At 48.7% G+C, this 12,306-nt stretch overlaps 1 protein-coding gene across 6 annotated transcripts in view; it reads left to right on the top strand.

Moving 5' to 3' along the window:
* The window catches only part of LOC140404101 (uncharacterized), a 214,929-nt gene that overhangs the window by 41,160 nt on the left and 161,463 nt on the right, over positions 1-12,306 (top strand). For 3 of the 6 annotated variants that reach the window (XM_072492510.1, XM_072492507.1, XM_072492511.1), the window contains one exon: positions 11,110-11,207. The exons of 2 other annotated variants lie outside the window; for them this stretch is intronic. The gene's annotated coding sequence lies outside the window, so the exon portion shown is untranslated. Of the gene's footprint in view, positions 1-11,109; positions 11,208-11,852; positions 12,039-12,306 lie in introns of all 6 variants that reach the window. One more of the 6 variants, XM_072492509.1, reaches the window with a different exon arrangement.

Here is a 12,306-nt window from a genome sequence, read left to right as displayed (position 1 = left end):
CGCCGGAATGTGGCGACTAGGGGCTTTTCACAGTAACTTCATTTGAAGCCTACTCGTGACAATAAGCGATTTTCATTCATTTCATTTCATATCCCCCAATATCCCCCCATCACCTCCAAACCCCCCCAACATCCCCATCCCCCCCCCAATATCCCCAATCCCCCCCCAATATCCCCCAATCCCCTAGCACGGTAGCATTGTGGATAGCACAATTGCTTCACAGCTCCAGGTTCCCAGGTTCGATTCCGGCTTGGGTCACTGTCTGTGTGGAGTCTGCACATCCTCCCCGTGTGTGCGTGGGTTTCCTCCGGGTGCTCCGGTTTCCTCCCACAGTCCAAAGATGTGCAGGTTAGGTGGATTGGCCCTGATAAATTGCCCTTAGTGTCCAAAATTGCCCTTCGTGGGGGTGGGGTTACTGGGTTATGGGGATAGGGTGGAGGTGTTGACTTTGGGAAGGGTGCTCATTCCAAGAGCCGGTGCAGACTCGATGGGCCGAATGGCCTCCTTCTGCACTGTAAATTCTATGATAATCCCCCCAATATCCCCCAATATCCCCCAATATCCCCAATCCATGACAAAACCCTAATTAACGCCAAATCCCTAAAACATCCGAAACATTCCAAAATCCCAACCTCTAAATATCTCCTAAAACCCCCAAACCCCCTAAATAGCTCCAAATGCCCCATGAACCCTAAACAAAGCCCCTAAATATCCCCTAAAAAGACCTTAAATATCCCCCAAAACTCTGAACAACCCCTAAATGCCCCAATCCTAAATACCCCCCAATCCTAAATACCCCAATCCTAAATATCCCCAGACCTAAATATCCCCAGACCTAAATATCCCCAGACCTAAATACCCCCAATCCTAAATACCCCCCACTCCTAAATACCCCCAATCCTAAATACCCCCAATCCTAAATACCCCCAATCCTAAATATCCCCAGTCCTAAATACCCCCCAGTCCTAAATACCCCCCGATCCTAAATACCCCCCAATCCTAAATACCCCCAATCCTAAATACCCCCCAATCCTAAATACCCCCCAATCCTAAATATCCCAAATCACAGTAGCACGGTTGTTAGCACTATTGCGTCAAACCCCCGGCTTGGGTCACTGTCTGTGCGGAGTCTGCACGTTCTCCCCGTGTCTAGAATTTACAGTGCTGAAGGAGACCCCCCCGGCCCAGCGAGTCTGCACCAGCCCCTGGAAAGAGCACCCCACCCCAGACCACACCTCCACCCCATCCCACGCCTACACCCCATCCCCGCAACCCAGCAACCCCACCCAACCTTTGTGGACACTAAGGACAATTTATCATGGCCAATTCACCTAACCTGCAGGTCTTTGGACTGTGGGAGGAAACCAGAGCACCCGGAGGAAACCCACGCAGACACGGGGAGAATGTGCAAACTCCGCACAGACAGTGACCCAAGCCGGGAATCGAACCTGGGACTCTGGAGCTGTGAAACAACTGTGCTAACCACTGCTACCGTGCCGCCCTGCTGCGTGGGTTTCCTCCAGGTGCTCCGGTTTCCTCCCACAAGTCCGAAAGACGTGCTGTTAGTGAATTGGACATTCCGAATTCTCCCTCAGTTGGATTGGATTTGTTTATTGTCACGTGTACCGAGGTACAGTGAAAAGTATTTTTCTGCGAGCAGCTCAACAGATCATTAAGTACATGAAAAGAAAATGCATAATAGGGCAACACAACATATACAATGTAACTACATAAGCACTGGCATCGGATGAAGCATACAGGGTGTAATGTTAATGAGGTCCGTCCATAAGAGGATCATTTAGGAGTCTGGTAACAGTGGGGAAGAAGCTGTTTTTGAGTCTGTTCGTGCGTGTTCTCAGACTTCTGTATCTCCTGCCCGATGGAAGAAGTTGGAAGAGTGAGTAAGCCGGGTGGGAGGGATCTTTGATTATGCTGCCCGCTTTCCCCAGGCAGCGGGAGGTGTAGATGGAGTCAATGGATGGGAGGCAGGTTCGTGTGATGGACTGGGCAGTGTTCACGACTCTCTGAAGTTTCTTGCGGTCCTGGGCCGAGCAGTTGCCATACCAGGCTGTGATGCAGCCTGATAGGATGCTTTCTATGGTGCATCTGTAAAAGTTGGTAAGAGTCAATGTGGACATGCCGAATTTCCTTAGTTTCCAGTGTACCTGAACAGGTGGCGGAATGTGGCGACTAGGGGATTTTCACAGTAACTTCATTGCAGTGTTAATGTAAGCCCATTACATTTGGGATTGTACATGTGGCAAGTTTATCTTTGGTTTGATCTAGTTTCTCTCAACAGTCAGACTTCTGAGTAAAGTCAATGACCTCTAGTGTCACACGGGAGGGTTTAAACTAGGATGGCAGGGGGGTGGGCACGGGAGCAATAGGTCAGAAGGTGAGAGCATTGAGGGAGAACTAGGGAATAGGGACAGTGGGGCTCTGGGGCAGAGCAGACAGGGAGAAGTTGCTGAACACAGCGGGTCTGGTGGCCTGAAGTGCATATGTTTTAATGCAAGAAATATTATGGGTAAGGCAGATGAACTTAGAGCTTGGATTAGTACTTGGAACTATGATGTTGTTGCCATTACAGAGACCTGGCTGAGGGAAGGGCAGGATTGGCAGCTAAACGTTCCAGGATTTAGATGTTTCAGGCGGGATAGAGGGGGATGTAAAAGGGGAGGCGGAGTTGCGCTACTGGTTCGGGAGAATATCACAGCTGTACTGCGGGAGGACACCTCAGAGGGCAGTGAGGCTATATGGGTAGAGATCAGGAATAAGAAGGGTGCAGTCACAATGTTGGGGGTTTATTACAGACCTCCCAACAGCCAGCTGGAGATAGAGGAGCAGATAGGTAGACAGATTTTGGAAAAGAGTAAAAACAACAGGGTTGTGGTGATGGGAGACTTCAACTTCCCCAATATTGACTGGGACTCACTTAGTGCCAGGGGCTTAGACGGGGCGGAGTTTGTAAGGAGCATCCAGGAGGGCTTCTTAAAACAATATGTAGACAGTCCAACTAGGGAAGGGGCGGTACTGGACCTGGTATTGGGGAATGAGCCCGGCCAGGTGGTAGATGTTTCAGTAGGGGAGCATTTCGGTAACAGTGACCACAATTCAGTAAGTTTTAAAGTACTGGTGGACAAGGATAAGAGTGGTCCTAGGATGAATGTGCTAAATTGGGGGAAGGCTAATTATAACAATATTAGGCGGGAACTGAAGAACCTAGATTGGGGGCGGATGTTTGAGGGCAAATCAACATCTGACATGTGGGAGGGTTTCAAGTGTCAGTTGAAAGGAATTCAGGACCGGCATGTTCCTGTGAGGAAGAAGGATAAATACGGCAATTTTCGGGAACCTTGGATAACGAGAGATATTGTAGGCCTCGTCAAAAAGAAAAAGGAGGCATTTGTCAGGGCTAAAAGGCTGGGAACAGACGAAGCCTGCGTGGAATATAAGGAAAGTAGGAAGGAACTTAAGCAAGGAGTCATGAGGGCTAGAAGGGGTCACGAAAGGTCATTGGCAAATAGGGTTAAGGAAAATCCCAAGTCTTTTTACACGTACATAAAAAGCAAGAGGGTAGCCAGGGAAAGGGTTGGCCCACTGAAGGATAGGCAAGGGAATCTATGTGTGGAGCCAGAGGAAATGGGCGAGGTACTAAATGAATACTTTGCATCAGTATTCACCAAAGAGAAGAAATTGGTAGATGTTGAGTCTGGAGAAGGGTGTGTAGATAGCCTGGGTCACATTGAGATCCAAAAAGACGAGGTGTTGGGTGTCTTAAAAAATATTAAGGTAGATAAGTCCCCAGGGCCTGATGGGATCTACCCCAGAATACTGAAGGAGGCTGGAGAAGAAATTGCTGAGGCATTGACAGAAATCTTTGGATCCTCACTGTCTTCAGGGGATGTCCCAGAGGACTGGAGAATAGCCAATGTTGTTCCTCTGTTTAAGAAGGGTAGCAAGGATAATCCAGGGAACTACAGGCCGGTGAGCCTTACTTCAGTGGTAGGGAAATTACTGGAGAGAATTCTTCGAGACAGGATCTACTCCCATTTGGAAGCAAATGGACGTATTAGTGAGAGGCAGCATGGTTTTGTGAAGGGGAGGTCGTGTCTCACTAACTTGATAGAGTTTTTCGAGGAGGTCACTAAGATGATTGATGCAGGTAGGGCAGTGGATGTTGTCTATATGGACTTCAGTAAGGCCTTTGACAAGGTCCCTCATGGTAGACTAATACAAAAGGTGAAGTCACACGGGATCAGGGGTGAGCTGGCAAGGTGGATAGAGAACTGGCTAGGTCATAGAAGGCAGAGAGTAGCAATGGAAGGATGCTTTTCTAATTGGAGGGCTGTGACCAGTGGTGTTCCACAGGGATCAGTGCTGGGACCTTTGCTCTTTGTAGTATATATAAATGATTTGGAGGAAAATGTAACTGGTCTGATTAGTAAGTTTGCAGACGACACAAAGGTTGGTGGAATTGTGGATAGCGATGAGGACTGTCAGAGGATACAGCAGGATTTAGATTGTTTGGAGACTTGGGCGGAGAGATGGCAGATGTAGTTTAATCCGGACAAATGTGAGGTAATGCATTTTGGAAGGTCTAATGCAGGTAGGGAATATACAGTGAATGGTAGAACCCTCAAGAGTATTGAAAGTCAAAGAGATCTAGGAGTACAGGTCCACAGGTCATTGAAAGGGGCAACACAGGTGGAGAAGGTAGTCAAGAAGGCATACGGCATGCTTGCCTTCATTGACCTGGGCATTGAGTATAAGAATTGGCAAGTCATGTTGCAGCTGTATAGAACCTTAGTTAGGCCACACTTGGAGTATAGTGTTCAATTCTGGTCGCCACACTACCAGAAGGATGTGGAGGCTTTAGAGAGGGTGCAGAAGAGATTTACCAGAATGTTGCCTGGTATGGAGGGCATTAGCTATGAGGAGCGGTTGGATAAACTCGGTTTGTTCTCACTGGAACGAAGGAGGTTGAGGGGAGACCTGATAGAGGTCTACAAAATTATGAGGGGCATCGACAGAGTGGATAGTCAGAGGCTTTTCCCCAGGGTAGAGGGGTCAATTACGAGGGCGCATAGGTTTAAGGTGAGAGGGGCAACGTTTAGAGTAGATGTACAAGGCAAGTTTTTTACGCAGAGGGTAGTGGGTGCCTGGAACTCGCTACCGGAGGAGGTAGTGGAAGCAGGGACGATAGTGACATTTAAGGGGCATCTTGACAAATACATGAATAGGATGGGAATAGAGGGATACGGACCCAGGAAGTGTAGAAGATTGTAGTTTAGTTGGGCAGCATGGTCGGCACGGGCTTGGAGGGCCGAAGGGCCTGTTCCTGTGCTGTACTTTTCTTTGTTCTTTGTTCTTTGTTGTTCTCTTCAAATGTCTTTGGCCCCATTTCCTCCCCTAGATAAATGTGCTTGTGGTGCACAACAGATTAAGTCCATGTTCTGACCAGTTGAGCACAAACCAGTGGATGTTGTGAACTGGATGCTTGTGTGTTTTGACAGGATCAGTGAATTTGAACCATGAGGTTAGAAGTACACAGAATGATGTCATCATGATGAAAATACTGCAGCTCATATGTAAAATTGTAGTTTTGTGTTTCTCTTCCAGTACATTTTTATTTGTCAGCAGATCCAAACTTGTTAACAGGTGGGGACCTTCACTCAGGCTGCAGAGCATTAACCAAGCTTTTATTTTACCTGCTACCCAGTATGTGTAAAAATTGAGATATTCTACCCTGTCCCCATCAAACACTCCCAGGACAGGTACAGCACGGGGTTAGATACAGAGTAAAACTCCCTCTCCACTGTCCCCATCAAACACTCCCAGGACAGATACAGCACGGGGTTAGATACAGAGTAAAGCTCCCTCTACACTGTCCCCATCAAACACTCCCAGGACAGGTACAGCACGGGGTTAGGTACAGAGTAAAGCTCCCTCTACACTGTCCCCATCAAACACTCCCAGGACAAGTACAGCACGGGGTTAGATACAGAGTAAAGCTCCCTCTCCACTGTCCCCATCAAACACTCCCAGGACAGGTACAGCACGGGGTTAGATACAGAGTAAAGCTCCCTCTACACTGTCCCCATCAAACACTCCCAGGACAGGTACAGCACAGGGTTAGATACAGAGTAAAACTCCCTCTACACTGTCCCCATCAAACACTCCCAGGACAGGTACAGCACGGGGTTAGATACAGAGTAAAGCTCCCTCTACACTGTCCCCATCAAACACTCCCAGGACAGGTACAGCACGGGGTTAGATACAGAGTAAAACTCCCTCTACACTGTCCCCATCAAACACTCCCAGGACAGGTACAGCACGGGGTTAGATACAGAGTAAAGCTCCCTCTACACTGTCCCCATCAAACACTCCCAGGACAGGTACAGCACGGGGTTAGATACAGAGTAAAGCTCCCTCTACACTGTCCCCATCAAACACTCCCAGGACAGGTACAGCACGGGGTTAGATACAGAGTAAAGCTCCCTCTACACTGTCCCCATCAAACACTCCCAGGACAGGTACAGCACGGGGTTAGATACAGAGTAAAGCTCCCTCTACACTGTCCCCATCAAACACTCCCAGGACAGGTACAGCACGGGGTTAGATACAGAGTAAAGCTCCCTCTACACTGTCCCTATCAAACACTCCCAGGACAGGTACAGCACGGGGTTAGATACAGAGTAAAGCTCCCTCTACACTGTCCCCATCAAACACTCCCAGGACAGGTACAGCACGGGGTTAGATACAGAGTAAAGCTCCCTCTACACTGTCCCTATCAAACACTCCCAGGACAGATACAGCACGGGCTTAGATACAGAGTAAAGCTCCCTCTACACTGTCCCCATCAAACACTCCCAGGACAGGTACAGCACAGGGATAGATACAGAGTAAAGCTCCCTCTACACTGTCCCCATCAAACACTCCCAGGACAGGTACAGCACGGGGTTAGATATAGATTAAAGCTCCCTCTACACTGTCCCCATCAAACATTCCCAGGACAGGTACAACACTAGGTTAGATACAGAGTAAAGCTCCCTCTACACTGTCCCAATCAAACACTCCCAGGACAGTTACAGCGCAGGGTCAGATACAGAGTAAAGCTCCCTCGACACTGTCCCCATCAGCACTCCCAGGGCAGGTACAGCACGGGGTGAGATACAGAGTAAAGCTCTCTCTACACTGTCCCCGTCAAACACACCCAGGATAGATACAGCACGGGGTTACATACAGAGTAAAGCTCCCTCTACACTGTCCCCATCAAACACTCCCAGGACATGTACAGCACGGGGTTAGATACAGAGTAAAGCTCCCTCTGCACTGTCCCCATCCAACACTCCCAGGACAGGTACAGCACGGGGTTAGATACAGAGTAAAGCTCCCTCTCCACTGTCCCCATCAAACACTCCCAGGACAGGTACAGCACGGGGTTAGATACAGAGTAAAGCTCCCTCTACACTGTCCCCATCAAACACTCCCAGGACAGGTACAGCACGGGGTTAGATACAGAGTAAAACTCCCTCTACACTGTCCCCATCAAACACTCCCAGGACAGGTACAGCACGGGGTTAGATACAGAGTAAAGCTCCCTCTACACTGTCCCCATCAAACACTCCCAGGACAGGTACAGCACGGGGTTAGATACAGAGTAAAACTCCCTCTACACTGTCCCCATCAAACACTCCCAGGACAGGTACAGCACGGGGTTAGATACAGAGTAAAGCTCCCTCTACACTGTCCCCATCAAACACTCCCAGGACAGGTACAGCACGGGGTTAGATACAGAGTAAAGCTCCCTCTACACTGTCCCCATCAAACACTCCCAGGACAGGTACAGCACGGGGTTAGATACAGAGTAAAGCTCCCTCTACACTGTCCCCATCAAACACTCCCAGGACAGGTACAGCACGGGGTTAGATACAGAGTAAAGCTCCCTCTACACTGTCCCCATCAAACACTCCCAGGACAGGTACAGCACGGGGTTAGATACAGAGTAAAGCTCCCTCTACACTGTCCCTATCAAACACTCCCAGGACAGGTACAGCACAGGGTTAGATACAGAGTAAAGCTCCCTCTACACTGTCCCCATCAAACACTCCCAGGACAGGTACAGCACGGGGTTAGATACAGAGTAAAGCTCCCTCTACACTGTCCCTATCAAACACTCCCAGGACAGATACAGCACGGGCTTAGATACAGAGTAAAGCTCCCTCTACACTGTCTCCATCAAACACTCCCAGGACAGGTACAGCACAGGGATAGATACAGAGTAAAGCTCCCTCTACACTGTCCCCATCAAACACTCCCAGGACAGGTACAGCACGGGGTTAGATATAGATTAAAGCTCCCTCTACACTGTCCCCATCAAACATTCCCAGGACAGGTACAACACTAGGTTAGATACAGAGTAAAGCTCCCTCTACACTGTCCCAATCAAACACTCCCAGGACAGGTACTGCACGGGGTTAGGTACTGAGTAAAGCTCCCTCTACACTGTCCCCATCAAACACTCCCAGGGCAGGTACAGCACGGGGTTAGATACAGAGTAAAGCTCCCTCTACACTGTCCCAATCAAACACTCCCAGGACAGTTACAGCGCAGGGTCAGATACAGAGTAAAGCTCCCTCGACACTGTCCCCATCAGCACTCCCAGGGCAGGTACAGCACGGGGTGAGATACAGAGTAAAGCTCTCTCTACACTGTCCCCGTCAAACACACCCAGGATAGATACAGCACGGGGTTACATACAGAGTAAAGCTCCCTCTACACTGTCCCCATCAAACACTCCCAGGACATGTACAGCACGGGGTTAGATACAGAGTAAAGCTCCCTCTGCACTGTCCCCATCAAACACTCCCAGGACAGGTACAGCACGGGGTTAGATACAGAGTAAAGATCCCTCTACACTGTCCCCATCAAACACTCCCAGGACATGTACAGCACGGGGTTAGATACAGAGTAAAGCTCCCTCTGCACTGTCCCAATCAAACACTCCCAGGACAGTTACAGCGCAGGGTCATATACAGAGTAAAGCTCCCTCGACACTGTCCCCATCAGCACTCCCAGGACAGGTACAGCACGGGGTGAGATACAGAGTAAAGCTCTCTCTACACTGTCCCCGTCAAACACACCCAGGATAGATACAGCACGGGGTTAGATACAGAGTAAAGCTCCCTCTACACTGTCCCCATCAAACACTCCCAGGACATGTACAGCACGGGGTTAGATACAGAGTAAAGCTCCCTCTGCACTGTCCCCATCAAACACACCCAGGACAGGTACAGCACGGGGTTAGATACAGAGTAAAGCTCCCTCTACGCTGTCCCCATCAAACACTCCCAGGACAGGTACAGCACGGGGTTAGATACAGAGTAAAGCTCCCTCCGCACTGTCCCCATCAAACACTCCCAGGACATGTACAGCACGGGGTTAGATACAGAGTAAAGCTCCCTCTACACTGTCCCCATCAAACACTCCCAGGACAGGTACAGCACGGGGTTAGATACAGAGTAAAGCTCCCTCGACACTGTCCCCATCAAACACCCCCCGGACAGGTACAGCACGGGGTTAGATACAGAGTAAAGCTCCCTCTGCACTGTCCCCATCAAACACTCCCAGGACAGGTACAGCACGGGGTTAGATACAGAGTAAAGCTCCCTCTACACTGTCCCCATCAAACACTCCCAGGACATGTACAGCACGGGGTTAGATACAGAGTAAAGCTCCCTCTGCACTGTCCCAATCAAACACTCCCAGGACAGTTACAGCGCAGGGTCAGATACAGAGTAAAGCTCCCTCGACACTGTCCCCATCAGCACTCCCAGGACAGGTACAGCACTGGGTGAGATACAGAGTAAAGCTCTCTCTACACTGTCCCCGTCAAACACACCCAGGATAGATACAGCACGGGGTTAGATACAGAGTAAAGCTCCCTCTGCACTGTCCCCATCAAACACTCCCAGGACAGGTACAGCACGGGGTTAGATACAGAGTAAAGCTCCCTCTACACTGTCCCCATCAAACACTCCCAGGACAGGTACAAGATTTTCACGAGGACACACTCACTTTTTACATACCGGTAGAAACTCTCACCATCAGTTTGTATATTTCTCACTAGTTTCTTGTTGTACTCTAATTTCTCCTTTATAAATCTGTCAGTGATTTTTTTTGCTGATGATTATATTCTGACCAAGCTTCTGACCAGACACACACAATAATAATAATCTTTATTGTCACAAGTAGGCTTACATTAACAATGCAGTGAAGTTACTGTGAAAACCCCTAATCGCCACATTCCGCCGCCTGTTCGGGTACACGGAGGGAGAATTCAGAATGTCCAATTCACCTAACAGCACATCTCTCGGGACTTGTGGGGGGAAACCGGAGCACCCGGAGGAAACCCACGCAGACACGGGGAGAACGTGCAGACTCCGCACAGACGGTGACCCAAGCCAGGAATCAAACCCGGGACCCTGGCTCTATGAGGCAACAGTGCTAACCACTGTGTTACTGAGCTGCCCACATATTTGTGGAATTATACATATTTTCTTTCAGTTCAATACTATCTTTAACCTCTTCAGTTAGCCATGGATGCTGAGTCCTTCCCCTAGTGTCTTTCCTTCTCACTGGGATGTATCTTGGTTTTATTTTTAACTTTAGTGTACTCAATTCATTTTTCCAATTAAGGGGCAATTTAGCGTGGCCAATCCACCCACCCTGCACATCTTTGGGTTGTGGGGGTGAGACCCACGCAGACACGGGGAGAATGTGCAAACTCCACACGGACAGTGACCCAGAGCCGGGATTGAACCTGGGACCTCGGCGCCGTGAGGCTGCAGTGCTAACCACTGTGCCACTGTGCTGCCCTTATGAGACCATTAATTAGTTGTGTCTCATTGCACATTTCCAGATCGAGTAAAGCTTGCTGACTGCTCTGTGCTGCTCTGAGAATCTGTCCTGCAAAAACACAATGAACTCATCATCCAGATTACTTTGCAATTCTGATTTGTCCTATCTATATGTAGATTAAAATCACCCATGAATATTGCCGTGCCTTACTCCTCATTATTTCTTCCTGTTTATCCCGTCCTGCAGTGTGGTTACTGTTCGGGAGCTTATAAACCACTCCCACAAGGGACTCCGTTTCTCACCTCTAGCCAAACCGATCTTACATCTTGATTTCCAGAATTAAGGTAATCTGTCTATTGTACCAACATCATCCTCAATTTAACAGAGCGACTCTTCTACCTTTTTTCTATATTCCTGTTCTTCCTAATCATGTCACCTTGAATATTCAGGCCTCGGTGTTTGGTTATCTTACAGCCGTCTCAGGGGCTTTTCACAGTAACTTCATTTGAAGCCTTCTTGTGACAAGAAGCAATTGAAAAATGAAATGAAAATCGCTTATTGTCACGAGTAGGCTTCAATGAACATAGAACATAGAACAATACAGCGCAGTACAGGCCCTTCGGCCCACGATGTTGCACCGAAACAAAAGCCATCTAATCTACACTATGCCATTATCATCCATATGTTTATCCAATAAACTTTTAAATGCCCTCAATGTTGGCGAGAAATGAAGTTCCTGTGAAAAGCCCCTAGTCGCCACATTCCGGCGCCTGTTCGGGGAGGCTGGTACGAGAGTTTTCATTTCATTTCATTTTTCATTTCTCTAATGGCCAGCAGACCATTTATTTCAAATTGTGCTGTTAACTCACCTGTTCTGTTACAAACCCTATTTGTATTCAGGTACCGAGCCTCGAGTTCTGTTGTTTTATACTTCCATAATCTCTATCCTTATCTTTTTCTTTTTAACCTAATTATTTTTTCCAATTAAGGGGCAATTTAGCACGGTCAATCCACCTACCCTGCACATCTTTTGGGTTGTGGGAGCGATATCCTCGCAGACACAGGGAGAACATGCAAACTCCACGCTGACAGTGACCCAGGGCCGGGATTCGAACCCGGGTCCTCGGAGCCGTAGGCAGCAGTGCCTCTATCCTTATCTACTGGTGCACTCTCAGGTTTGTCCACTCTGTCCTCCCTGAACACACTAATCGCATTTCCCTTATTCCTAACTTGCTCTTTTGCCTTGTGTTTTCTATTTAATTTATTACATCTTCCCCAACTTGATCTCTCACCCCCATTATTTAGTTTGAAGCCCTCACTCCTACCCTAGTTACGCGACTCACCAGAACTCTCGTCTTCGCACAGCTCCCACTTTCCCCACTGCCGGTGCCCACTGAACCGAAACCCATTTCTCCCAAACCAATCTTTTGAGTCACGTATCTA

This window comes from Scyliorhinus torazame, chromosome 29 (genome assembly GCF_047496885.1).
Source record: "Scyliorhinus torazame isolate Kashiwa2021f chromosome 29, sScyTor2.1, whole genome shotgun sequence".
Taxonomy (NCBI): domain Eukaryota; kingdom Metazoa; phylum Chordata; class Chondrichthyes; order Carcharhiniformes; family Scyliorhinidae; genus Scyliorhinus; species Scyliorhinus torazame.
Note: the sequence above shows the minus strand (reverse complement) of the source record. Positions and strands in the feature narration are given on the sequence as shown.